This window comes from Bos grunniens, chromosome 14, assembly GCF_055505025.1.
Source record: "Bos grunniens cultivar Pamir isolate PY7600 chromosome 14, Bosgru_T2T1.0, whole genome shotgun sequence".
In the NCBI taxonomy this organism is placed as follows: domain Eukaryota; kingdom Metazoa; phylum Chordata; class Mammalia; order Artiodactyla; family Bovidae; genus Bos; species Bos grunniens.
The window spans coordinates 21076032-21103895 of NC_141178.1; the positions used below are offsets into that span (position 1 = coordinate 21076032).

At 42.6% G+C, this 27864-nt stretch overlaps 1 long non-coding RNA gene across 2 annotated transcripts; it reads left to right on the top strand.

Annotated features, from left to right (window-relative positions):
- The first annotated feature begins 17616 nt into the window (after positions 1–17616).
- On the top strand, positions 17617–27381 carry LOC147359172 (uncharacterized). 2 transcript variants are annotated; one of them, XR_015140183.1, is made up of 3 exons: positions 17617–17667; positions 18266–18380; positions 21001–21080. It is a non-coding gene; the product is annotated as an uncharacterized LOC147359172 (long non-coding RNA). The 2 variants fall into 2 exon arrangements; XR_015140184.1 differs by lacking the exons at positions 17617–17667; positions 21001–21080 and adding an exon at positions 27202–27381 and having other exon boundaries at positions 18227–18380.
- The last annotated feature ends 483 nt before the right edge of the window (positions 27382–27864 follow it).

Genomic DNA, 27864 nt, shown 5'->3' on the forward strand with positions numbered 1-27864 from the left:
GGTAAAGAACCTGCTTGCCAGTGCAGGAGATGAAGAGATGCGGGTTCGATCCTGGGATGGGGAAGATCCCCTGGAGAAGAAAATGGCAACCCCCTCCAGTATTCTCTCCCGGAGAATCCCATGGACAGAGGAGCCTGGTAGGCTGTGGTCCATAGGGTCACAAAGAGTCAGACGTGACTGAAGTGACTTAGCATGCATACCCGCACTGTCATGGTTGTATATCCTGAATCTCACGGTGAAATAACTAAGAGGCTGGTTTTTAGACATTGAGATATATGTGGTGTGAACTGTTCTGCAGTGTAACCTCATTTTTATGGTCAAGCTAGGTTTCTCTCTCAAACTACAGATCTGGGCTTCCTTCCGATCACTCTACAAGACTCCATCATACACAAAACTACAGTTTTACCAAGTCTTTATCATTTTGTGATTCTTTGAGAAAGGGCTTTTAGGGAACTTTAGGTTCTGAAACTTTTAGAAATAATAATAAAGCAAAACCTGTGACTCTGGCGTCCCCTCTGGCATTACTCAGCAGAAGCCACCTACTGCCAAAGCTTGGCGTTCGTCCACCCACTGCCAAAGCTTGGTGTTCATCGACCCAGCAAACTCAAGGGCTCATGCATTGCATTTCTGTGCAAGGTGTTCCTGCACCAGCAACCCTGCCAGTTGCCAGCTGAGCCCCCTTCCTCTTTGCAACCTTGTTTTTTGCATCACTTAACTACTGTACGTTGTTTGGAATTTATTAACTTGAGAGGATGTCTCTGGTTTATCAAAAACAGTTTCCACTTCTGGAGGAGAGGGGAATAAAGGGCATTACATGATCTTTCCTGCTCCAGAACAATCTGGATGGGTCATGGTGGAGGGGTCTGACAGAATGTGGTCCACTGGAGAAGGGAATGGCAAATCACTTCAGTATTCTTGCCTTGAGAACCCCTTGAACAGTATGAAAAGGCAAATTTGTGTACATAGCTGCTTAGATATCTTGTTTCTTTTAAACAAAGGGCTTTGGGCTTCCCTGGTGGCTCATTGGTAGATGAACTACTGCCTGCCAGTGCAGGAGACCTGGGTTCAATCCCTGATCTGGGAAGATCCTACATGCCTCGGAGCAACCAAGCCTGGGAGCCACAGCTACTGAGCCCACGTGCCACGACTACTGAAATCTGAACGCTCTAGAGCTCGTTCTGTGCAACAAGAGGAGCCACTGCAATGAGAAGCCCTCACGCCACAACGAGAGAGTGGGCCCTGCTTTCCACAACTAGAGAAAGCCCCCACGCAGCAAGGAAGAGCCAGCCCAGCCAAACAAATAGATTATTTTTTAAAATAAATAAACAATGGGCTTTTACATAAGTGATGCCTGAGAGTCCTCCCCAAATCCTCATGAAACAGGTAAAGGGAACACTGTTCCCATTTACAGTTTAAAAAGTATTTATGGTCTGTTCAGCCAGTACGTGGCAGAACAAGGATTCAAGAGAGGAAGTTTGCCTGCAGATCCAGTGGTTTCCACAGGACGGCTTTCCCAGCCAGAAGGTCTAGCATGGCCAGGAGATGGACTTGGAGGGGAAAGACTTGGATGGGCTTTGCAGGTCATTACTCCCAGCCAAACCTAATTCTAAATAATATACTAACTTCCCATCTTTGAAAACTTGGAAGATCTTTCATCCCTGGGTCCTTATTGTTGCTTACATACAGTCAGCTGGAGTTGATAAGATTGTGTTAGCTGAAGTTGGGGGTCTCCAGCTTGTGAGGGCCCCCACCACTCACTGTGGCTGACACATTGCAGCCTCCCCATTTGTTACCTGCTTGAGCTCTGAGACATTTGTGTTTGCAACCCTTGCTCCAAATTGTGTTTCCAGTATATCGTTTTCATGTTCTTTTCAGGAGTCGTCAAAATATACAAGGTCCTTTTACTGCATTCCCACCATTCTGGGAAGTCAAACTTGGGAAAATTTTCTGAGTAGGCAAACTCCGAACGTGATTTCATTTTTAAAGTTCTGTATTCACCTCCTCTTTCATTTACTCCATAGGAATTTCTCAAGAAGCTTCCATGTGTTCAAAGTTGAGATACAGTGAAGAATAAAACAGACTTGTCCCGTGCCCTCGTGTACTAATGGAGAAAACGGACAATAATGACATAAAGAAATGATCACAGTAACTTAAGATGGTGATGAATGCTGAAAAGAAGACAGGAGTTAACAGGAGAATGGATTGGAAGGAGGCAGAAATGGAAGCAGGAACCATTTAGGAAGCACTGCAGCAGCCCTGGAGAGAGATGCAAGGAGCAGAGGAATGGCTTTGAAGATGGATAGAAGTGAATGGATGCTGAGAACATTTCAGAAATAGAAACATTAAGAGTTGCTCATGGACTGGTTTTAGGGAATGAAGAGAAGGGGGGAAATCAGTGTGATTCCTAAGTTTTTTGTTTGATCAACAGGGTTTTGGCAAAGTACTATAAGATGAAGTGAAAAATTTTGTTTGGGTCTCTTTGAAGGGGCAGGTGATTCTCTCAGCTGGGTTGTATTTCCCAGTCTCCCTTGCTGTGAGTTCCTAAATTATCTCAGCAATTCTGAAAATCCCCAGTTTGGGGACAGCCCCCCTCTGGAGAAGGAAATGGCAACCCAGTCCAGTATTCTTGCCTGGAGAATCCCACAGACAAAGGAGCCTGGTGGGCTACAGTCCATGGAGTCGCAAAGAGTCAGACACGACTGAGTGACTAACACACACACACACACCCTCTGGAGAATTTGCCAACAAAATCTCAGACATGTTTAAAGGGACAATATAAAGTTTCCAGAACCCCAAACTATCAATAACTAAGCAAGCTTTCTTCCTCTGCATTATCCTGAGTCCATGCATCTGCCCAATGCCCAAGCTTCTTAGTAAGGTTTTGTGAGAAATCATTCGTGAGAATGGTTGCTGTCTTCATCTCATGGTGCCCATGGTACATTCTGTATTGGATAAGAAGTGCTTATTTTGGAAAAAAGATATATTTGTGGTACATAAACAAATTACTCAAGTAAGAAGCCAGTTCTCTGGTACATTTACCCTTAAGAGCTGAATTTTATATGCCAAGTCTTGCCCATATCCTGGAAATTTCAGGGTTGGATAACAGTTCAACAGTAACAAACCACCTTGTGTTCATCTTCATTGCTGGGCACAGTGCTAAGCACTTTAGATACACATCGTTACTAAATCCTTCCGCTATCATGAGTCAGGTTGGGACCTGAAACATGGGACCTGGGATCCCTTGCGGCAGTGCTTGTATCTGTGCAAATGTCTGCTTGAGCAACAGGATACAAAGAAACTTTAAGGGTAAGAATAACTTTGTGCATGCACAATTGGCCTAAATTATGTACAAAAAGATACAAAAAGACAAAACATCCAACTGCCACTTCTGAGGAGCTGAGTGCAAAAGTAGGGTGCTATGCATGCAATGGCACCCCACTCCAGTACTCTTGCCTGGAAAATCCCATGGGCAGAGGAGCCTGGTAGGCTGCAGTCCATGGGGTCGCTAAGAGTCGGTCACTTTCACTTTTCACTTTCATGCATTAGAGAAGGAAGTGGCAACCCACTCCAGTATTCTTGCCTGGAGAATCCCAGGGATGGCAGAGCCTGGTGGGCTGCCGTCTATGGGGTCGCACAGAGTCGGACACAACTGAAGAGACTTAGCAGCAGCAGCAGCAGCATGCATGCACCCTGCACACACCACCACCACTAAGAGGGCGGGCCAATCACCTAACTACCCCTCCAAGCCCACCCAATAATCCATTCCCACCCTCACCCCATTTAAGGGACCAGCTTGCCCTCACTCTGGGAGTGAGCAAAGCAACCTGGTATTTGTTTTCACTCCTCCCTGCTGAAGCAGGAGCCCCAATAAAGCCTTGCCTGAATTTCTTGTCTGGCCTCATCAATTTCTATTTTTAAGGAGGCCAAGAACCCTGGTTGGTTACACCATGAGATACTCTTGGCCTCATTTCACAAAGAGGCAACCAGGGTAAATGACTTATCCAAGGTCACACAAGTAGTAAGTGGTGAAATCAGGATCCAAACCCAGGGGTCTGATTTAAGACCCTCTCATGGCTCAGACAGGAAAGACTCAAAGAAATGTGTATATTCAAATACATCACTTGAATGAGCACAGAAAATCAAATCCTTTAAAAGAAAAGGAAAAAAAAATGACAAGATCCTTCCAAAACAGCTTTGAGAATTCTTAAAGAAGAATAGAGTCAGTTCATCTACCATTTCTTGAGCAAAATCAAGGCTAATGTTTAAAACATGGGAATGCCTCTGAACAAAACAGATGGAGTAGATGAGACTGGTCACCCTATACTTACTATTGAAGACTTGATCACATTTTACAGCTTCAGGCTGAGGGCCCAGGAAACACACAGATCCAGGCTCAGCTCCAGGCTGGGCTGCTAGTCAGTGTAAACAGCTTGGTGGTAGCACGGCTCCTGGGACATGATCACAGTATGGCTTTATTTTTATCTCTAAGTTAGGTTTTCACCTGATGCTTCCAGCAGCTCTTAAGATCTTTCAGAGTACTCTTAGGTAGCAGAAAGCCCTGCAGTCACTGAAAGTTTACAAACAGGCAACATCTCTCAATTCAGAAATCAGAATGGCAAGTCCTATGAATGTATCAACTCATCAGCCTGCACTCCAAGAGAGATTTCTTCTGGTCTTGTCCTTTGTTAGGGCCTGCAGGAAGTGGCCACCCTGCCGTAGGGAGGGGTTCTGAGCACTTACCATCCCTTCTCTGCTTACCCCCTCCATCTTCCATTCTGGAATTTGCCGAAGAATAAGAGGAAAGGATACCCCGGTATTCTTGGGCTTCCCTGGTGGCTCAGCTGGTAAAGAATCTGCCTACAATGCCAGAGACCTGGATTCGATCCCTGGGTTGAGAAGATCCCCTGGAGAAGGAAAAGGCTACCTACTCCTGTATTCTGGCCTGGAGAATGCCATGGACTGTAGAGTCCATGGGGTTGCAAAGAGTGGGACATGACTGAGTGACCTTCACTTTCACTTTCAAGAGAAAAGGAATCAAGAGTTCTTACTTGGCAGTCAGAAGCTTGCTTCCAGTTGTCAGGGTCTTCGAACACTAAATTCTTATTATTTGTTTCCTTGTTTTTGTTACCTGAGTACTTCTCTGTGTCTCCATAAACCCCCTCGCTGGGCCTCTCCAGCTGCCACTCTTGTGCTGGGGGCTATGTGGCTGCCTTTCCCCGCCTCTCTGCCCCTGATTCCAGGGCTCCCCTCCATACAGACGCCTTCTGTTGAAGCCCATTACCCTCCCAAGCTGTTCTACCGGGCAAGGGTCCAAAAGGCTCCAGTCCAGCTCTTGCTCCCCAGGCAGCATCTGTCCTGTACAGGACACGTGGTCAGAGCAGGTCTCTCTACTGAGGAAACATCTGAGCTGATACCAGAGTGATCAGAGGGAGCCAGCCTCCTGGAGCTCAGAGCAGAGAGGAGTCCAGGAGAAGTGAAGGACAAGTGAGAAGGCTCTGGATGTGACTGGAGCCGAGGGAGGGAGATGAGATGAGATAAGAGAGCCAGGCCGGGGCCAGGTCTGGAAAGCCTCATGGGCCGTGGTAAGAAATTGGGAGTTATTTTTCAAAGCCCACCACCACCCCGCCCCCCGGCCCCGGCTACTGATTGGAGAAGTAAATGGATTTGGATACACTTTTGAGGTTGAGCTCCCAGAATTTGGTTTTAGGCCTAGATTTGTGTCAGAGAACAAGTGAGGAGATCAAAGATGATTCCTAGATTTGGGGACAAGTTGATCACCTTATTCCTAAACCAACAGTCTTCCAGATGTTTTCTCCTTTGGTGACAGAAGTGTTTACTGCTGGGGACTTTGTTTATTTGTGTCTTCAAAGGAAGATTGTTTTCATTTTGCTCAATTTTTTATGTCATTCGGAATATATTCGTTTTGAAGGAGATTTAGCTTTTCCTGAGAGGAAATTAGGGAGCAGGAAAGAGAAACTTTCTGATGGTAACACATGATTAACCCTCAAGACAATGTTGAAGTCTAAGCTGGTGAGAGAGGGCAGAAGAGAAGTAAGATCCCCACACAGAGCTCAGCCTCTGCCCCAGCTAAGTTGCTGTTTCTGACCAGTGACTCCTTTTGACTCTTCTGCTTGTATGGCTGTCACATCTTTTCTCTCCCATCCTCTTGTCTTTATTTCTCCTTTCCTAATAACCATTTCCTAGTTCTATAAATTTGTCCTCATTAATGTGCCTTGCATCCAACAATCAATGGATGACTCTTCTCCAAATGCTCAAATCAGACACTCTGGAGTCACTTCTGACTATCTCCTCTCCTTCTGTTGTCAAATTTCGTCTCGTACACTTCCTAGCTGCTTCATATTTGTCTTTTCTACTCCTTAGCCCAAGGCCACCAAATCTGGATCTCTGCAAGTCTCCTTACCTCTCTGCCTCCCATGTTGCCTCTAATCCAGATCCTACACTGCTAACAAAATTATCTTTCAAAAATGCAAGTCTGATCAGAGCACTTGCTGCCCTCAAGGTTTAGACTGTAGTAAAGCTAAGCTGACTAAATAGTTGTTTGAACATCTGGCTCCTTCCATCATCTTCAGTCAGTTTCTACATTCAGATCAGAAAATCTTTCTGCCTCTTCTCATTGGGAAGGTGGGCCATGATGAGCTTACGTTTGAGATGCTTCATTTGTGGGAGTGACTCGGTGGGTCGATGCAGAGGAAACATCCTTCATTTGCTCTCAGCTGCTGTCCCTGGCTTTAGTCTGGCTCATACCTTGCAGCACAGTGAATGTCCCAAGTACTGAAGTGAGGGGACTTGGTACAATTCCATGTCTGCCACTTTCTTTCTTTTTTAAATAGTTATTTATTTGGCTGCACCAGTTCTTAGTTGCAGCATGTGGGATCTAGTTCCCTGGCCAGGGAATGAACCCAGGCCCCCTGCATTGGGTGCATGGAGTCTTAGCCACTGGACCACCAGGGAAGACCCCATGTCTGCTCCTTCTAATCCATTTGACTGTGGGCAAGTCATTTAATCTGTCCAAGCCTCATTTGCCTCATCTGTAAAAAAATGCACTCAGTAAATAAACATTAGTTCAATGTGAACCTTCCCTGCTACTGAATTTTCAGTAGCTCTCATTGCCAGACTTCAGAATGAACTTCTTGGTCTGCCTGGTTTTCAGAGCCTTGGCTGTCTGCAGCTCTGACTAACTTGCACACATTGTGTGCTCCCCATCAGGCTGCTTGCAGCCCTCTGAATGCCTAGCCTTCCGCCTTTGACCCAGATCTCCACTGGAGCCTCCCTCTCCACTGCTGCGGGAATCCTTCTTACCTTCTGAGGGTCAGTTCCAGGGCTACCTCATTCCTCAATGAAATTTTTTAATCCTCTTAAACCAATGTAATCCCTCGCTCCTCTGAGAGCCTCAGCTTTATCTCCGTAGCTTCTGGAACCAGTCTATCCATGTTAGAAACGCTCCTGTGCTTGTCTGTGAAGTCGTCTGGACACTTATTTTATCATAAGGGACTCAGCTCCATAGAACACAGTCTGCTGAGCATTTGCTATGTGACACCATACTGTGGTGGCGATTAGTCGCTAAGTCGTGTCTGACTCTTGCTACCCCATGGACTGTAGCCCGCCAGGCTCCTCTGTCCTTGGGATTCTCCAGGCAAGAATACTGGAGTGGGTTGCCATTTCCTTCTCCAGGGGATCTTCCTCACCCAGGAATCAAACCAGGGTCTCCTGCATTGCAGGCTGATTCTTTACTGACTGAGCTACAAGGGAAGCCTGGCACCATGCTAGAGCATCCATATTTTAGGTTACACATCTAACAATGTTCTTCTGAGGTGTTTTTCAATATCACAAATTACTCGGATTTTCTGTTCCATGTACTTTTTTATGTGCTTATTCTTGGATGGTGGCTATCAGTAGGAAGTTTACAACTTTTTTTTTCCAGTCAAGGCTTTACTGGGGCCCCTGCTGCAGCAGAGGGGGAGGAATTTTACAAATTTAAGGAACAAAACAATATTTGAAAATATCTAGTGGAACAAGATAACTTTTGTTTTTTTATTTTGGCAAGAGATAATGTATCTAAGATACTCCAGCTATTCGTTGTTGCTCTAAACTCCTGTTTTGTCCACCTAAGTGGAAATGGCCCTGAAATTGCTCTCTAAATGCCTTGAAGTAAAAGTTGTGAAGGAAGGTGCTGCCACCCAGGCCACCAGGAAGCCACAAAAGGTTTGCAGGCAAGAATATAACTCACCTTCCACGATACCTACATTTTTGAGGATTCCTTGGCAGTAGGGATAAAGAATTCAGTGGGCAGAGGACTGAGGAAGAGCAGGTTGGGGAAGAGAGATGGAAAGAAAGAGTATGATTCGATGCTTGAGATAAATCCAGTCATGTGATAATTATGCAAATCCACATCATAGATTTGATGTATGGATAAAATGCTGGTGCTGGACACTCCAAGTGAGTTATTGATGTTTCAAATGTGAAGAAAATTGCACATTTAGAATTGATGACATATGGAAAGCAAAGCACTAAGAACAGTGTCTGACTCATAATAGTTGCTGATTAAGCCTTCGCTGTGATCACGGTCTTCAGCCTCCTCCTCACCATTCTACTAGCTTGGATTTCATTACCTATGACAATGTTTAGTCCCAAGTTAAGCCATTCCTATGGTGCTTTTCTTACTTTTCCCTCCAATTGCCAATGAGTTTCTTCTAATAGGTATTATATTTATCCCAATATTTCCCTAAATGGTTCAAAAAATATTCATCAGTTCCGTGACCATGAGACAACATTGGATTCACAGTAAATACTCAATACATAATTGTCAGTTAACATTTCAAAATCTTATCTCTACAGTTACTGTATTTTGTGACCCAAAAGTCAGGATACATCATTATAAACATGATCTGACAATGGGCCAGAACATTTAGAACTGAGATGTCCCAAAATCATCCTGATTACATACTGTGCTTTAGGTAGTTATTGGACGTGACCAAGCTTTGTCAAGTCTCCCTTGTCAGTAAAGAATCTGACTGCAGTGCAGGAGACCAGGGTTTGATTCCTGGGTTGGGAAGATCCCCTGAAGAAGGAAATGGCAACACACTCCAGTATTCTTGCCTGGAGAAGTCCATGGACAAAGGAGCCTGGTGGACTACAGTTCATGAGGTTGCAAGAATTGGACATGACTTAGCAACTAAACCACCACCAAGCTTTGTCATCAAAATTGCTTTGTAATCAAATTCTGCCCTAGGAACCACATAAGGTGCCTTTAGCTGGAGGGACTTCCATGGCGGTCCAGTGATTAAGCATCCATTTTGTAATGATGGATTACATCATTCGAATGACTCAGGTTCGAATCCCTGGTCAGGGAAGTAAGTTTCCATTTGCCTCAGACCTACTGAGTCCTCACACCACAACTAGAGAATCTGTGCCCTGCAAAGAAAGATCCCACCTGTCTGGGTGCTGTAACTAAGACCTGACACAGCCTTGAAGAAAGTCCTTGTAGATTCCTTATTTGTGCAGTCGGATGCCTGCTTTCCTCCTACTTGTCTAATTCCTAGAGTATCTGCTCTCAAACAGCCTCTGTACCTGCCAGTAATCCAGAGCTTTATGAGAATAGTGTCAGTCTGATCTTTTGCTTCTAGTTAAGCCCCACTGAGAAAAGAGATGACCCCTCATCACTGGCTGAAGTATGTGTTCTTCAACCTTCTCAGAACTCTAATTGCTAGAATTGTATCACCTTGAAGGTGAAAAATGAATATTATATATTCATATATTCATTATATATTCCAAGGCTATATATGAATATTAATAACGGATGTTTATTGAGCACTAACTAGTGCCAGGCACTATATAAGCATGCTACACTCATTATCTCACTTCTCAAAATAATTCTTTGAGGGAGAGTCTTATTATCTCCCTATGGCTGACACTATGGAATGGCTACTCCAAAGTAATTTACATCCCTTTGTTTTCCATGAGGGAAATGCTGGTTTGAGGATGAGGGTACAGCAGCTGTTTTGCAACCATGAGGCAACAAGCACGAAGACAAAGGCCTTCATGCTAACGATATCAAAGCAGAACGACAGAGTGAGCCTGAACCCAGACAACACTCTTTAATAGCTTTACTGGCTCTTGGATGGTCCAATCCTGGAGTTGTTAGATCAGAAAAATAAATACCTAGTAACTCTGACAAATGTTTTTTGTTCATGTAGCCAAACGTATTTCTAATTATGCACTTGTTAGGGTTAAGATAAATGAGGAAACTAAAATGCAGTGGGTTTGGGTAACTTTTTCAAAGTCATACAACCAGTAGGTGTCAGAGACAGGATTTGTACCCAAATCTGCCCAACATCAAAGCACATGCTCTTAATCGCAAAAGTAACTGCCTTACCCTCGCATCATTGGATTTCTATCAGTTTACTTCCAAACCACACATCACAGAACTTGGACGCACAGAGCTAAAGTGAACCTCAAAAGAAAAGCTTCCAAAAATGAGAGCTGCTATATTGTGTATTCTTTTTTGTTTTGTTTTGTTTTTGAGACTCACATTGCATATCTACATATCAAAGTTTGCAAGAAATTCTGCAACAAAAAGATCGACTTGACTTTGATTAACTTGTTTGAGCCTGGACACATTTTTTTTTAAGTGACATTCCTACTAATATCCTCAGAACATTGCTCCCTAGAATATCAATTCAGGAGGTCATTTGCAGAATTTTAACTATTTCCTCAGCTTTGATTTAAAGTAAAACAAAGTGAGTCATAAACAATTTGTTACTTTGTGAATACTGTTGAGGGTTTTGTCCATCATGCAACTCAGGGCCCCTTAAAAAATTCCCAAAGATAAATTTCTCTGAGAATCTGGTTCCAGGATAAAATATGCACCTCCTGAGGAAGTTGTCTGCTTCCTTTTTTCTAATAATGAGGATTATTGACTTACTGTGCCTTTTCTTTAGCTTTGCCTTTCCGGAAGCTCAAAGACAAAAGGGACAATTGCTGGCTCAGGACCCTGGGTTTTATATGTTTAAGTTTTCTTTTATCTGATCTTGATTTTTCTCCTTATTTTCCTTGATCCTGATTCTGTATTTGAATTTTATTGGTAATATTGTGTACATTCTTGTGAGTGGTGTCATATTCTTTGTGGACTGGGGCAGAATGTATAATAATTAAACAAAAATCAGGACTGCCCTGAAAAAATATATCACGTGGCCACCTTGTCTACATGGTCACAGTACAGGTGCCTGATCAAAGAATCAAGTTAATTCATATAAATTGATAGTATAAAATTTAAAGTGAGGACTTCCCTGGTGGTCCAGTGGTTAAGACTCCACACTTCCACTGTAGAAGGCACAAGTTCGATCCCTGGTCGGGGAACTGAGATCCTGCATGCCGAGAGGTGTAGTCAAAAATAAATAATAATGATAATTTAAAAAACAAATAAATAATAAAAATGAAACACCACACAAAAAACTTGAAGTTAGGTCTTATAAATATCTAATAAAAGGAAAGGGAGTAGATCTTCAAAGGGGAATGTATTCTTGGTGATGAAACATAAACATCTTTACTTTTATTTGATTATATCCTAGTACAAATTGAATATCTATTGGAATTAATTCTACTTCTCTAGATTCCTGAGCTAAATCAACATCCATTCTATCAACTTAGTTAACCAAATTAATTACAACCTTGCAGGAAAATAAAATTAAGAATGACAGACATGCTCTGTGATACATATCTATTTCAGGAAACTTAATTTAGTTAACCATGGTGGAATAACCATTACTTCCTTAAGAAGGCACAGAATTTGCTACACTCATCAACACAGAGGAGCAGCAGTTATTCAAGAGTTATTCATGAGGTTGGTGCCATTCACTGAAGGGACAACCTGACAGGCCCCAGATCAATTTTAAAAAGTTAACTAAGGGTTTACTGTGAAATTCTGCAGGAGATACAAAGAAATATGATACAGATGTTGACTCTTCAACTCTTGAGGGGATAACTCTTAGGCTTGAGTAGCAGCAGCTGCAAGTGAAAGCTCAGAATATGCTATCTGCAGACACGTGTTTTCAACCAAACTCCTGTAGAGATGGACACTGTCAAATTTATTGAAAAAGTTTCAGACATTGTCAAATTTATTGAAAATCTTTCATCTCTCTCTATGGCATCTCTTAGATCCATAAAGCTCTAAATTATAGGCTTTAACCCAAGGCATGGTAGCTATTTGGATAAATTTCATGTATGAAGGTAACATTTGGAAATATTATTAACATTTGCTTCTTTCTTTCTATTCCTTCAGGCAGCAAGATGTCCTCTGCATGGCTCTTAGGAAAAGATTGTTACAAGATAAATGCAAAGAAGCAAAAGGAATCTGATTTTAGCTTAGCTATATAGACCTTTGAAATGCATGACAGAGAAAACAGCTTGAAAAGGGTTTTCAAGAATAAAAACCAAGTCCCTTGTTAGAGTTAGTTAAGCTACATGAAATAAAAAATAAAACATTGTAAATATAGAAATTTATTTCTCTCTTATAAAACCAGTCTGATAGTGTAAGACTGGCACTGTTATCAGATTCTCAGACTTCATCTATGTTTTAGTTCCCTCCTAGTCCTTGTTCCTTGCAGTTGCAGGATTACCTCCTGGTACAAGATGGTTGATAGAGTTCCAACCATTATATCCACATGTGAGGAAATAGGAACTAGGGAAAGGCAAAGAATATTCCTTCCCACTGAGTCAACTCACAAACCATCTCAGAAGTCCCACGCAACTCTTAGGCTTATATATCACTGTCAGAATTTAATCACATGGCCATGCTTAGCTGCAAGGGACCCTGGAAAAATATAATCTTTTGTAGGGCACAAAACTGACCTAAATAAAATAACACTGTTAGGGAAGTAGAAAGGGAGAATGGATAAAAGCTTGCAAATAGAAATCTCTGCCACATTCCTGAAGAACTCAAGGTGTAAAGTTGAAACCATAAATCTAAATAGAGAATGGACCTTGATTATGCAGAAATGAGTTTTTCTCACCCCAGATGAGATGAAACCTCCTTTGGACTGGGTGATGAGGGGAGGAACACCTGAGGGAGGCCAGCAGGCCTGAAGATGCTTTGAGACTTTGATGAGAGGGATTCAGGGTGACCTTCCTGGACCAACCACCAGAAACCAGATGGAGAACCCAGATGTCCTAGATATTTCCTGCAGGGATGAGGTACATCTCTATAGATGCCAGCAGGAACCTATGCCTCCCCTCCTCCCAACACTGTGGCTCTGTGAACGGTCTCCAGAATTTAGACTGAATCCAGGGAATGGGGTGGTGGGGAAAACCACGAACTGACTGAAAAACACCTGCTTTGAATGAGAAAACTCCGATCTGACTAAGTCTGTCTTTAAAACGGTGAGGATTACTTTCTGCTGTCAGGCAGAATGGGGACATGAGATGAAAATTAAGCTCAGTTATAAAAAAAGAAATGAGTGTATGACTTGTGAAAATTCATCTGCCACACGCGTTCTCAGTTTGCATGTCTCGCTCTCGGCAGTCGTTCAGCTCAGAAATTTGGCACCTTGTTTCTTCATCCGTGCCTGAAAAGTAGTGACAAAGGAGTGCTTTGCTGTTTCAACTGAAGTTATTTTGAGAGAGCAGGATTTTGCTGTTACACTGCTTCAATGCCACATTGTTATACTGTGGCTCCTATCTATGACTCACAAACACCCTCCCCATCCCCCGTCTACAAGTGGCTCCACAGATGGCCTGAGATGTATTTCTCAAATGTGAGCTGGCATCGAAGGTGACCAGTGTGTCCTGGCTTGCCCAGGGTTCTTTGGGTTTTAGCAATAGCAGTCCTGTGTCCTGGGAATCCTTTCCGTAGTCCCTGGGAAACCAGGAGGGTGGGTCGCCCTTGCGTCAGAATCACTCGGAGGACGAGTTAAGCAAGATTCCTGGGCTACCCCAGAGCTTCTAACTCAGTAGGGATGGGGGTTGAGGCCCAAGATTTTGCATTTGTAACAGGCTCCCAGGGATCTGATGCTACAGGTCTGTGGACCGTGTTGTACTAAGAGTCAGGTCAGTTTTTTTCCCAACGTTACCATAATAAAACATGTTGGGCCATATATTTAATCAGTGATAAATTCATGGCATATGCTTTGACCAAGAGTTTAGTTTTTTTCTCCTCTTTTACAGCGATTCCCTGGCCACGTTAGTTCTGAGCTAGAGCTCATCCTTGAGAGGCTTAGCCTAGAATCTACCCTTCCAGCCCTTCCAGAAGTTCTGAAAGTGAAAGTCACTCAGTTGTGTCCGACTCTTTGCGATCCCATGGACTATACAGTCCATGGAATTCTCCAGGCCAGAATACTGGAGTGGGTAGCCTATCCCTTCTCCAGGAGATCTTCCCAACCCAGGGATCAAACCCAGGTCTCCCACATCACAGGCGGATTCTTCACCAGCTGAGCCACCAGGGAAGCTTGAGAATACTGGAGTGGGTAGCCTATCCTTTTTCCAGGGGATCTTCCCAACCCAGGGATCAAACCCAACCCAGGTCTCCCTCATTGCACACAGATTCTTTACCAGCTGAGCCTCAAGGGAAGCCCAATTTTTAATATTAAATCCCTGTCTGCTAAAGCCAATGAAAGTGCGTCCTGTTTACTAATAACTGAATCCTGACTGATAAATCCTAGGACACTGGATCACAGGTTTTGAGAAATGGTAAAGGAAGTGGGAAAAGAGTCTGTGCATATCTCAGGGACCAGGAGAGAAAGAAAAGGAGAAATTTCCCATGGGTGCAAAAGCCTGTCTGGGCAAAGATGCTCTTGTACACCTCAACCATTTACAAGCAAAACACTTATAAACAACTGTAGAAAACTCTATCAATACATTCCTGAATAGTTGCTAGTCAGCAGGAAAATGATGTCATCCTATTTTCCATCATAACAATAAGCCTGGCTCTAACTGTATACAACAGAGGCAAAATCTGATTCTCTAACAGATGGAAATAAACAGACTTTAAACTCATGGTGATCATCCTAGCCATCCCCGGTACAATGTCTCACCCTAATCGATTACAAACTGAAACACTAGACGTAGCAAAACCACCTGAGCCTCGTGAAGATTGCTAGAATCAGAGGCCCAGGTCCTGCCATACTGAGAGGTTTAAGACAATCTAGAAGAACGGAGTCTTCAAATTCTCATGCATCTTCAAAGAAATCAACTTCAAAGCCATTCCTTTTGGATTTTTGTTTAAGCCTTTAAAAATTAATTCACTATGAAAGGTAGAAAAGGAAAAGAGATGGCAGGCTAAGGTCACTAATTTGCTAAATCAAGCATGGAGGGAGGAAAGTAAACCATGAAATCTCAGTGTAGGCAGCCCTTGATGTGAACTCAGACATGCCCATTAAATTCTTTAAATTGGATTATGCATGTGTAAGGAACCAGTGTTAGATATTAAAGTGAATATTTCTCCTGATTTAGCAGCACTTCTGCTAAGACTCAGTACGCTGGTTAGCACACACTGATAAGCCCCAGCCTCTGGCAGTGGCATGGACACTCGTGGGGAAGTGCCACACATTGTTTCTTCCATTTTATTTATTTTAAAATTTTATTTTCCAGCTTTATTGAGATATGACTGACATACAACACTGTGTCAGTTTAAGGTGTACAATGTGATAATTTGATACACCTATACATATTGCAAAATGACCACAATAAATTTAGTGAACACCTCCATCACTTTATATAATTACTATTTTGTGTGGGTGTGGTGAGAATATTTAAGGTCTATCTACTCGGAGAAGGCAATGGCACCCCACTCCAGTACTCTTGCCTGGAAAATCCCATGGATGGAGGAGCCTGGTAGGGTGCAGTCCATGGGGTTGCTAAGAGTCGGACATGACTGAGCGACTTCACTTTCACTTTTCACTTTTCACTTTCATGCATTGGAGAAGGAAATGGCAACTCACTCCAGTGTTCTTGCCTGGAGAATCCCAGGGATGGAGGAGCCTGGTGGGTTGCCGTCTATGGGGTCGCACAGAGTCAAACACGACTGAAGTGACTTAGTAGTAGTAGTACTCTCATAGCAACTTTCAAGTATACAATACAATAGTGTTAACTATAGGCATAATGCTGTATACATGAGATCCTGGAAATTCTGTATATTTCATTAACCTGATTCTCATGCCTTTGTAGGTACTTTATACCACCAGTTTTGATTCATTTTAAAAATTCTTTTCTGACTTGCAAAAGAAGTACAATTCAGCCTCTTTATGTAAATGTGATTACTATTCTGTAAGGTCGCATTCTTAGAAGACCAAAGAATTCACATCATCCTCTTTTTCACCCTCTCAAAACTTGGCTTCTTATCCCAATAGCAACTTTTCACCCACAGGGCTGTATAGAAGGTAATAAAATTATCGTATGTTGCAGTTTTTTACATTTTTACTTCTACTTTTCTGCTGTACTAGCAGTAAACTTCCTATGATAATTTTACCCATCCTTTGGAAGGCACTTTATATACAACAGCTCATTAAGGTATGGGGGAAGAGCAAAATTTTGGGTGGGTGGATATTTAATGACTTGCTTCTACTCCTGCACATCTCTGATCCTTCCTCAATATAGCAGGAGAGCCTTTGTGAAATTTAAATCTGATCATATCTTTCCTGCTTAGAATCTCTCAGTGGGTTTTCCATCACACTCAAAATTAAAACAAACTCCTTTATGTGGTCTATAATATCAGACCTTTCTCTACAGTTTTGTAAGTTAATCATTGTAAAACTTAGAATTGTGCTTAAAACAACTATACTCCAAAAAGATTTTAATTTTTTAAAAAAATGAAGAAACAAACAAACAAAAGAACTCTGCACACATGTAGTGCCCGTGAATCTCAGCCATCCTTCCCCTCCCTCCTCACCCTCTTCCTCTCACGTGACAGCGCTTTCTGGGTTCTGTCCTTCGCCTCAGCCACCTTCTCCCTCCTTCATACGCTGCATCCGCACTCCAGAACGTCAAGCTCTTTCCCATTTCAGAACATTCCTCCCAACTGCTCCCTCCCTTTCTTCCAGGTGGTTCCCTCTAGTCTTTTAGGCTTAACTGGCTCCTCCTCAGAAAAGCCCCTTCACTTGGTCTCAGTCGGCCCCCATGCTCCAGGGTCTTTTCTTTCTGCATGCTGAGGACTATTTGTAACGGATAACTTGTTTTATAACTTTTGTGTCTGTCTTTCCCACTGACCTTTAAACTCTGTTGGGAAAGGAGACATCTGCTTTGTTCACCACTTACGTTTAGTGTATGTTTGGTACATAGAGGAAACAATTAATATTGAAGGAGAAAGAGAAAAATAACTTAAAACAACTTCATTTATTAAACCCTGGCTAAGTGACTAGGCATTCTACTAAACACTTGGCCTGTGTCAGCTCATCTAATCTTTCAAAGGTCCACAAAGTTGAGAATTGTCTCCATTTTATATTGGTAGAATGTGGGACTTGAAGAGTTTACATAAGCCACATAAGGGCTAAGATTCAGACTTAGGATTTGAACTGAGGTCTGTTAGGCTCCAAATTGCTTCAGGTAACAAGAGGGGAGAGGGTGTGTAAAATTATGTAACATGATAAACAGCTGGCTCTACCTCTTTTACAGCACGCAAAGTCTTCCTGGGTGAGCGGTTTCATTCTACTTCTGGAATTTGTGAGTACGTGCTGTATCTGTAATCAATAAACAATCAGTAATACTCCAGGGCCTGGGTGTGCACTAGGTCTGAACTGTGTGACTTCAAAATATGGCACAGATAATGCTCTACTAAGGGCTGTGTTTCCTGTCAGGTGACTTTATGGTCCTGGTTTTGTAATTAGTGTGAAAGAGAAAGTGGTCCATTTCTAAAATGAGAGGAATACTCTGCAGAACAAGCTCACCAGGAAGAAAACAGTTGAGTATTAAAGGGACAAGGGAAAATAATGGGGGAGAATCTGTGGATTCCAAATCAGCCCTTGTCTGTCTTAAAGTCAGTAATACCTTGTTACGGGTTGAATGTTAGATGGAATGTTTGTATCTTGTTAGACTGAATGTTTGTAGCATCCCCAAATTCATATGTTAAAGCCCTAACTCCCAGTGGGATGATATTTGGAGATGTGGCCTTTGGGAAGTAAAAAAAATTAAATGAGGTCATGAGGGTGGGGCCTTCATGATGGGATTGGTGCCCTTGAAACTTATAAACGGAAACATGAGAGAGCTTGTTTCCCAGGGGGTATCCTGGGAACCCCCCTCCCCTCCTCCTTCTCTCACTCAGCACGTGCACTGAGAAAAGGTCATGTGAGTAACACAGTCTGCAAGCCAAGAAGAGCACTCTTACCAGAAACTGCATCAGTCAGCACCTTGATCTTGGACTTCCCAACCTCCAGACTGTGAGATATGGACTTTTGTTGTTTAAGCTACCTAGTCTATGATATTTAGTTATGGTAGCCTGAACTAATACACATCTCAAGTTTATGCGTGATTGTTGCTGTTGTTGTTTAGTTGCTAAGTTGTATATGACTCTGAGACCCCATGGACTGTAGACCGCCAGGCTCCCCTGTCCATGGAATTTCCCAGGTGAGAATACTGGTGTGGGTTGCCATTTCCTTCTCCAGGGGATCTTCCCAACCCAGGGATCAAACTGGAGTCTCCCGTATAAGTGTTTACTCACACTATAAAGACTCTGTGACTCCTATTTTGTTTCCTATTTTTTCCCATATAGTGGATTATCCTTAAAACACCAAACCGAGTTTTAACCTTTCTAAGTATTTCCTTGAGATTTTCTAAGTGAAGCTAATGTGTTTTTTTGTAATTGGAATATAATTGCTTTACAATGTTGTTAGTTTCTGCTGTACAACAAAGTGAATCAGCTGTCAGTATACATATATTCCCTCCCTCATGAGCCTCCCTCCCATCCCACCCTTCTAGGCCATCAGAGAGCATCAAGCTGAGCTCCCTGTGCTACACAGCAGCCTCCCACTAGCTACCTGGTTTACACATGGTAGGACACGTATGTCAGTGCTACACTCTCAACTCCACCCTGCCCTTCCTGCTCTGTGTCCGCATGTCCATCGTCTATGCCTGCGTCCCTATTCCTGCCCTGCAAATAGGTTCATCTGTACCAGTTTTCTAGGCTACATATACATACGTTAATATACAATATTTGTTTTTCTCTTTCTGATTTCCTTCACTCTGGGTGACAGACTCTAGGTCCATTCACATAAGGGAAGCTAATGTTATATGCAATTCATGCATCACTGGGTTTATGACATGTTAAGCCTGAGCTGGTCAAGCTGGGAACGGCAGCAATGGGGCCCAGGAGGAGGGATGAGGAATGGGAAAGAAGGAGGGGAAGAGAACTACTGTCTGTTCACCTACAAAATAATACTTGCTTGGATCACATCATACAGCTGTTGCAGGGATCAAAGAATCTATGTGTAAGCAAGTGCTTTTATTCACAGTATACCATATAAATGAAAGGAATCATTACTGTTTAATGAGCCAGGGAAACAGTTCACTAAATTATTAGTGGTCTGGATTACTGTTCAGTTCTCATGAGTAGGATCATGCCCAAATATTCCAAAGAACTTATTTTTTTCCTAAGAAAATTTTGATCTTTAAAAGACTGGTGTGTGTTATAAATATAAACTACTAATGGAGTCATTAACTGGCATAAATTATCCTGCTACTGTGACTAAACGACATGTCAACAAAAATCTAAAGTACATAATAAAATTTTCTCAGTACCTTGACAGAATCTGAGACAGAATTGAGACAAGGATATGAAAGCACTTTGCTAACTGGAGAATACTAAACAGATGCTAGTTATTATCAGTTGAACTAAAGAAATTGTGTTTATCTTGCTTTTTTAAAGCTCATGTTGAAAAATATCAACCAATTTCCAATTCAGTCCCCTGACAGTATTTATTGGTGCCATCTGCTGGAAGTTCCTGAAAAATTGATGAGGTTAAGATGAATCAGATGAGCAGCACAGTACATATATTTTAAGTACTACATGTATTCCTTCCAGACTAAAATTAATGTAGGTAAAATTCCTGGCCTGCATTTCTTATATTAAAATTTGCTATGCAAAACATTTGATGTTGAATAGATGGGTATATTTCATAAATTGTAACATTCTATTCATAGCTTCATTCATTGAACCATCTTTTTGGGCTCTGGCTGTCTGCCAGGCCCTGTGACTAAAAAAAAACTAGAGATGTAGGGAGGGGCAAGTAACTATCTCTTCTCACAAGGGTTCAGGTCCTCCATTTAGTGGGGGGATGACAGATCCACAAGCAACTAAATGTAACACATTGGGCTAAACAAAGACTCCATGGGGGAGGTGAGATAGGAACCTCTCCAATCCAGGAGGCCAATGGATCTTTCCCACAAAACGAGGAAATCAGCTATCTTTGTACAGGTGGAGGAGAGAAGGAAGAATTATTGGGGGGGGAAATCAAACTTGAGAAGGTGAAACCATCAGACAAGCAGAGATAGGAATTTTTTTTTTAATTTATTCCAATTCTGTAAAATATCGCAGATGTCAAGTGGCCTCCATGAACTTGAGTTCTATTTAAATCAGTCTAACATTTTATCTATGAAAGGCACCATGGATTTCAATATAGAGGGCACTCTCTAGGCTGACATTTTTCATAAAATCCCAGCATAATTTGCCCCACAATGAATTCAGACAGCACAACTCTATCAGTTTTCATTCTCATCAGCAGGCTCACCCCAATCAGTTCCTTAATCCCACAATAATGCAATCTTGCACTTTAAATGACTGAAGGTTTTGGACTTCACTTATGAAACACTAGGGGGATTTACAGGTACGAGTAACAGAAGTTGTCTTTAGATGGGTGGTAACCTGGAGAAGGGCATGGCAGCTCACTTCAGTGTTCTTGCCTGGAGAATACCATGGACAGAGGAGCCTGGTGGACTATAGTCCATGGATTACAGAGAGTCAGACATGACTGAACGACTAACACTTTTACTTTCAATTTCTAGGCAAACTTCAGGGCTTCCCAGATGGTGCTAGAATTAAAGAACCCATCTGCCAATGAAGGAGACATAAGAGACACAGGTTTGATCCCTGGGTGGGGAAGATCCCCTGGAAGAGGGTATAACAACCCACTCCAGTGTTCTTGCCTGGAGAATCCCATGGACAGAGGAGCCTGGCAGGCTACACGAATGAAGTGACTTGGCACGCATGAACGAAAACTTCAGTGTGCGTCAGTACCACCTGTGGGGCTTCTGAAAACACAGATCTACTGGGCCCTGCCCTCAGGAGGTCCTGGGTGGGTCTCATAGTTTGCATTTCCAACAAGTTACCCAGTGTCGCTGATACTGCTGGTCCAGGGACCATTCTTTGAGAACTATTACTTTACGCTGTGATAAGGTAAATTTAACAGAAATGAAAGCAAAGTATTTTATAAGCATCTAAACTAACATATAATGATTTGTTAATCATTAGCGGTGCAGTGTACCTTGGACAAATTGAAAAATTAAGATAATTATCAAACCCAGAAATAGCCACTGTAAACATTTGGTATCTTTCCTTCCATATTTCTATAGATATGTGTCTATGTGTACATTTGTTGTTAGTCACTAAACGTCCAACTCTTTGTGACTCCACAGACTATAGCCCTCCGGGGACCTCTATTCATGGGATTTCCCAGGCAAGAATAGCAGAGTCGGTTGCCGTTTCCTTCTCCAGGGGATCTTCATGACCCAGAGATTGAACCCTCATTTCCAGCATTGCAGGCAGACTCTTAATCACTGAGCCACATGTGCATACGACTGAAATCATTCTATATATACAATTTTGTACTTGATTTTTTTTTCTTTTGGTATTCTCTTTTGACTATTGTCCATATTATTTAAAAATTAGCAAGTACAGGGTATATTAACAATCGGGTTATTGCTTTGAACTACCAGTGATATTGTTGCTTCCCTTGGGAAAGGGTCTTCAGAGCTCCTTAATCTATTATTTTGGAATAATAATTTTGGGAGCCTTGGGCTCCCTTCTCATTTTTTCATCCCTTAACAGGCACTGGTGGGAGGACCATGGGTAAATAGGCAGTTGGTGGTCAAATGTCTTCCCTTTGTGTAAAGGTTCTCTTGAGCAAATAATAAGTGTTAGTCGCTCATCGTGTCCGACTTTTTGTGACCCCATGGACTGCAGCTTATCAGGATCCTCTGTCCATGGGATTCTCCAGGCAAGAATACTGGAGTGGGTTGCCATTCCCTTCTCCAGGGGATCTTCCCAACCCAGTGATCCACCCCAGATCTCACGCATTGCAGGCAGATTCTTTACTGTTTGAGCTACTGCGGGAAGCCCAATAATAATCAGATCAGATCAGATCAGTCACTCAGTCTTGTCCAACTCTTTGCAACCCCATGAATCGCAGCACGCCAGGCCTCCCTGTCCATCACCAACTCCTGGAGTTCACTCAGACTCACGTCCATCAAGTCAGCGATGCCATCCAGCCATCTCATCCTCTGTCGTCCCCTTCTCCTCCTGCCCCCAATCCCTCTCAGCATCAGAGTCTTTTCCAATGAGTCAACTCTTCACATGAGGTGGCCAAAGTACTGGAGTTTCAGCTTTAGCATCATTCCTTCCAAAGATATCCCAGGGCTGATCTCCTTCAGAATGGACAGGTTGGATCTCCTTGCAGTCCAAGGGACTCTCAAGAGTCTTCTCCAACACCACAGTTCAAAAGCATCAATTCTTTGGCACTCAGCCTTCTTCACAGTCCAACTCTCACATCCATACATGACCACAGGAAAAACCATAGCCTTGACTAGACTGACCTTTGTTGGCAAAGTAATGTCTCTGCTTTTGAATATGCTATCTAGGTTGGTCATAACTTTCCTTCCAAGGAGTAAGCGTCTTTTAATTTCATGGCTGCAGTCACCATCTGCAGTGATTTTGGAACCCAGAAAACTAAAGTCTGACACTGTTTCCCCATCTATTTCCCATGAAGTGGTGGGACCGGATGCCGTGATCTTCGTTCTCTGAATGTTGAGCTTTAAGCCAACTTTTTCACTCTCCACTTTCACTTTCATCAAGAGGCTTTTGAGTTCCTCTTCACTTCCTGCCATAAGGGTGGTGTCATCTGCATATCTGAGGTTATTGATATTTCTCCCGGCAATCTTGATTCCAGCTTGTGTTTCTTCCAGTCCAGCGTTTCTCTTGATGTACTCTGCATAGAAGTTAAATAAACAGGGTGACAATATATAGCCTTGACGAACTCCTTTTCCTATTTGGAACCAGTCTGTTGTTCTATGTCCAGTTCTAACTGTTGCTTCCTGACCTGCATACAAATTTCTCAAGAGGCAAATCAGGTGGTCTGGTATTCCCATCTCTTTCAGAATTTTCCACAGTGTATTGTGATCCACACAGTCAAAGGCTTTGGCATAGTCAATAAAGCAGATATAAATGTTTTTCTGGAACTCTCTTGCTTTTTCTATGATCCAGCAGATGTTGGCAATTTGATCTCTGGTTCCTCTACCTTTTCTAAAACCAGCTTGAACATCAGGAAGTTCACGGTTCACATATTGCTGAAGCCTGGCTTGGAGAATTTTGAGCATTACTTTACTAGCATGTGAGATGAGTGCAATTGTGCGGTAGTTTGAGCATTCTTTGGCATTGCCTTTCTTTGGGATTGGAATGAAAACTGACCTTTGCCAGTCCTGTGGCCACTGCTGAGTTTTCCAAATTTGCTGGCATATTGAGTACAGCACTTTCACAGCATCATCTTTCAGGATTTGGAATAGTTCAACTGGAATTCCATCACCTCCACTAGCTTTGTTCGTAGTGATGCTTTCTAAGGCCCACTTGACTTCACATTCCAGGATGTCTGGCTCTAGGTCAGTGATCACACCACTGTGATTATCTGGGTTCTGAAGATCTTTTTTGTACAGTTCTTCTGTGTATTCTTGCCATCTCTTCTTAATATCTTCGGCTTCTGTTAGGTCTATACCATTTCTGTCCTTTATCGAGCCCATCTTTGCATGAAATATTCCTTTGGTATCTCTGATTTTCTTGAAGAGATCCCTAGTCTTTCCCATTCTGTTGTTTTCCTCTATTTCTTTGCATTGATCCCTGAGGAAGGCTTTCTTATCTCTTCTTGCTATTCTTTGGAACTCTGCATTCAGATGTTTATATCTTTCCTTTTCTCCTTTGCTTTTCGCTTCTCTTCTTTTCACAGCGATTTGTAAGGCCTCCCCAGACAGCCATTTTGCTTTTTTGCATTTCTTTTCTATGGGGATGATTTTGATCCCTGTCTCCTGTACAATGTCACGAACCTCATTCCATAGTTCATCAGGCACTCTATCTATCAGATCTAGGCCCTTAAATCTATTTCTCACTTCCACTGTATAATCATAAGGGATTTGATTTAGATCATACCTGAATGGTCTAGTGGTTTTCCCTACTTTCGTCAATTTCAGTCTGAATTTGGCAATAAGGAGTTCATGGTCTGAGCCACAGTCAGCTCCTGGTCTTGTTTTTGCTGACTGTATAGAGCTTCTCCGTCTTTGGCTGCAAAGAATATAATTAATCTGATTTTGGTGTTGACCATCTGGTGATGTCCATGTATAGAGTCTTCTCTTGTGTTGTTGGAAGAGGGTGTTTGCTATGACCAGTGCATTTTCTTGGCAAAACTCTATTAGTCTTTGCCCTGCTTCATTCCGTATTCCAAGGCCAAATTTGCCTGTTACTCCAGGTGTTTCTTGACTTCCTACTTTTGAATTCCAGTCCCCTATAATGAAAAGGATATCTTTTTTGGGTGTTAGTTCTAAAAGGTTTGTAGGTCTTCATAGAACCATTCAGCTTCAGCTTCTTCAGCGTTACTGGTTGGGGCATAGACTTGGATTACTGTGATATTGAATGGTTTGCCTTGGAAACGAACAGAGATCATTCTGTCGTTTTTGAGATTGCATCCAAGTACTGCATTTTGGACTCTTTTGTTGACCATGATGGCCACTCCATTTCTTCTGAGGGATTCCTGCCTGCAGTAGTAGATATAACGGTCATCTGAGTGAAATTCACCCATTCCAGTCCATTTTAGTTCACTGATTCCTAGAATGTTGACATTCACTCTTGCCATCTCTTGTTTGACCACTTCCAATTTGCCTTGATTCATGGACCTGACATTCCAGGTTCTTATGCAATATTGCTCTTTACAGCATCGGACCTTGCTTCTATCACCAGTCACATCCACAGCTGGGTATTGTTTTTGCTTTGGCTCCATCCCTTCATTCTTTCTTGAGTTATTTCTCCACTGATCTCCAGTAGCATATTGGGCACCTACTGACCTGGGGAGTTTCTCTTTCAGTATCCTATCATTTTGCCTTTTCCTACTGTTCATGGGGTTCTCAAGGCAAGAATACTGAAGTGGTTTGCCATTGCCTTCTCCAGTGGACCACATTCTGTCAAATCTCTCCACCATGACCCGCCCGTCTTGGGTTGCCCCACGGGCATGGCTTAGTTTCATTGAGTTAGACAAGGCTGTGGTCCTAGTGTGATTAGATTGACTAGTTTTCTGTGAGTATGGTTTCAGTGTGTTTGCCCTCTGATGCCCTCTTGCAACACCTACCGTCCTACTTGGGTTTCTCTTACCTTGGGCGTGGGGTATCTCTTCACGGCTGCTCCAGCTAGGTGCAGCCATTGCTCCTTACCTTGGACAAGGGGTATCTCCTCACCGCCGCCCTTCCTGGCCTTCAATGTGGGACAGCTCCTCTAGGCCCTCCTGTGCCCGCACAGCCACGGCTCCTTGGACATGGGGTTGGTCCTCCCGGCCACAGCCCCTGGCCTCGGTAGTACGGTAGGGACTTATAAATAATAGGGACACATTTTAAGACTTCACACCTTCTGTACCCCCAGCCCATTCGATCACTAGGGAGTAGTGTTAACTTTGAATATATTAACTGCAGTAGGTGTAGGTTGTGGATGTTGTTGTTGGGGCTAAGATTAACTGATTCATCACAGAATTAGCCTAATTAGTTGTTTTACCACTCCTAAGAATCCGGTTTTAGTTTTTGGTAAATAAGTTGAGGGTAAGAGTTAAATTCAAGGGCAGATCTATAAACTTTCAGTTCAGTTCAGTTCAGTTCAGTCGCTCAGTCGTGTCCAACACTTTGCGACCCCATGAATCGCAGCACGCCAGGCCTCTGTGTCCATCACCAACTCCCAGAGTTCACTCAGACTCACATCCATCGAGTCAGCGATGCCATCCAGCCATCTCATCCTCTGTTGTCCCCTTCTTCTCCTGCCCCCAATCCCTCCCAGCAACAGAGTCTTTTCCAATGAGTCAACTAAAGTTTTAAATGTTTTAAAATAATGTAAGTAATGACACTTATCGTAGGAAAAAAACCTAAATCTTCCCTTCTCAGGCAAATTATTTTTCATAGTGTAAGCACTCACTTTAGTTAGTAATCACTCTAGTTTTAGTCTAGATAGTAATCATTCTATGTGCTCCTGTGCTAAGTTGCTTCAGTCGTGTCTGTGTGACCCTATGGACTGTAGCCCTTCAGGCTCCTCTGTCTATGAGATTCTCCAGGAAAGAATACTGGAGTGGGTTGTTATGCCCTCCTCCAGGGGAGCTTCCTGACTCAGGAATCAAACCTGTGTCTCTTATGTCTCCTGCATTGGCAGATGGGTTCTTTAACACTAGTGCCATCTGGGAGATGCACTAATCATTCTCTATCCTCATTTCCTTTCTACCATAGCTTAAGTTAAGAACTTAGAATCAAAATCTAGTCAGAAACATTCTTGATATTTCATACAGGGAATTTAATAAAAGGAAGAGTCACAAAGTATTGGAAGGGTTAGAGGAGCAAAGCAGGGACAGTGAGGTAACAGAGATTAGTAACTGCCGGGATCTGCTACCACCCGCAAGGGTAGAGAAAAAGAAAGAAAGTGATGTGACCAGGCCCATCAGTCATTCCTCACGGTCAGTGCTGAGGCTCACTATGTTTGTTGTTGTTGTTCTATTGAAGTAGAGCTGGTTTACAATGTTGTGTTGGTTTCTGTTGAACAGCTAAGTGATTCAGTTACACATACATACACACATCCTTTTTTATACTCTTTTCCATTATAGTTTATTACAGGATACTGAATATAATTCCCTGTGCTAAACAGTAGGACTTTATTTTATATGCTAATGCCAAACTTCTAATGTATCTCTCCCCACCCCTTTCCAGGATTCTGACCTGGAGAATTCCACGGACTGTATAGTTCATGGGGCCGCAAAGAGTCGGACCTGACTGAAGGACTTTCTTTTTCACTTTCACTTTCACCCCCTTTCCTCTTTGATAATTTTAAGTTTGTTTTCTAAGTCTGTGAGTTTGTTTCTGTTTGTAAATAAATTCATTTGGGTTATATTTCAGACTCTGCAATGTGATAGCATGTATTTGTTTTTCTCTGACTCAGTTCACTTAGGTGAACTCTAGGTTCATCCACATTGCTTCAAATGGCATTATTTCATTCTTTTGTGGCTGAGTAGTATTCAGTCTTTTGTGACATTCTTTATGACCGAGTAGTATTTCATTTTATACTGGCTGCTATGACCAAGGAATGGAATTCCAAATTTTGTTTCACTTTAAATTAGCATAACTTGGAGAGTCACATGTGGCTCGTGGTTTCTGTATTGCACAGTGCAGATTTGGCATCCTGCATTGCAGAGCAGATCACGGAAGGGCTAGATTGGAGCTGAGAGCAAACAGGGGAATGACTGGTAGAGGGTCAAAGGTCGAGAGACCTGGATTCCATCTGGTATCTACTTATGAGTGGGTAACGCTGGTCAGGTTAACCGATCTCTAGAAACCATCTATAAAAATGGCAATGGTAACAGTACCTACCTCCTC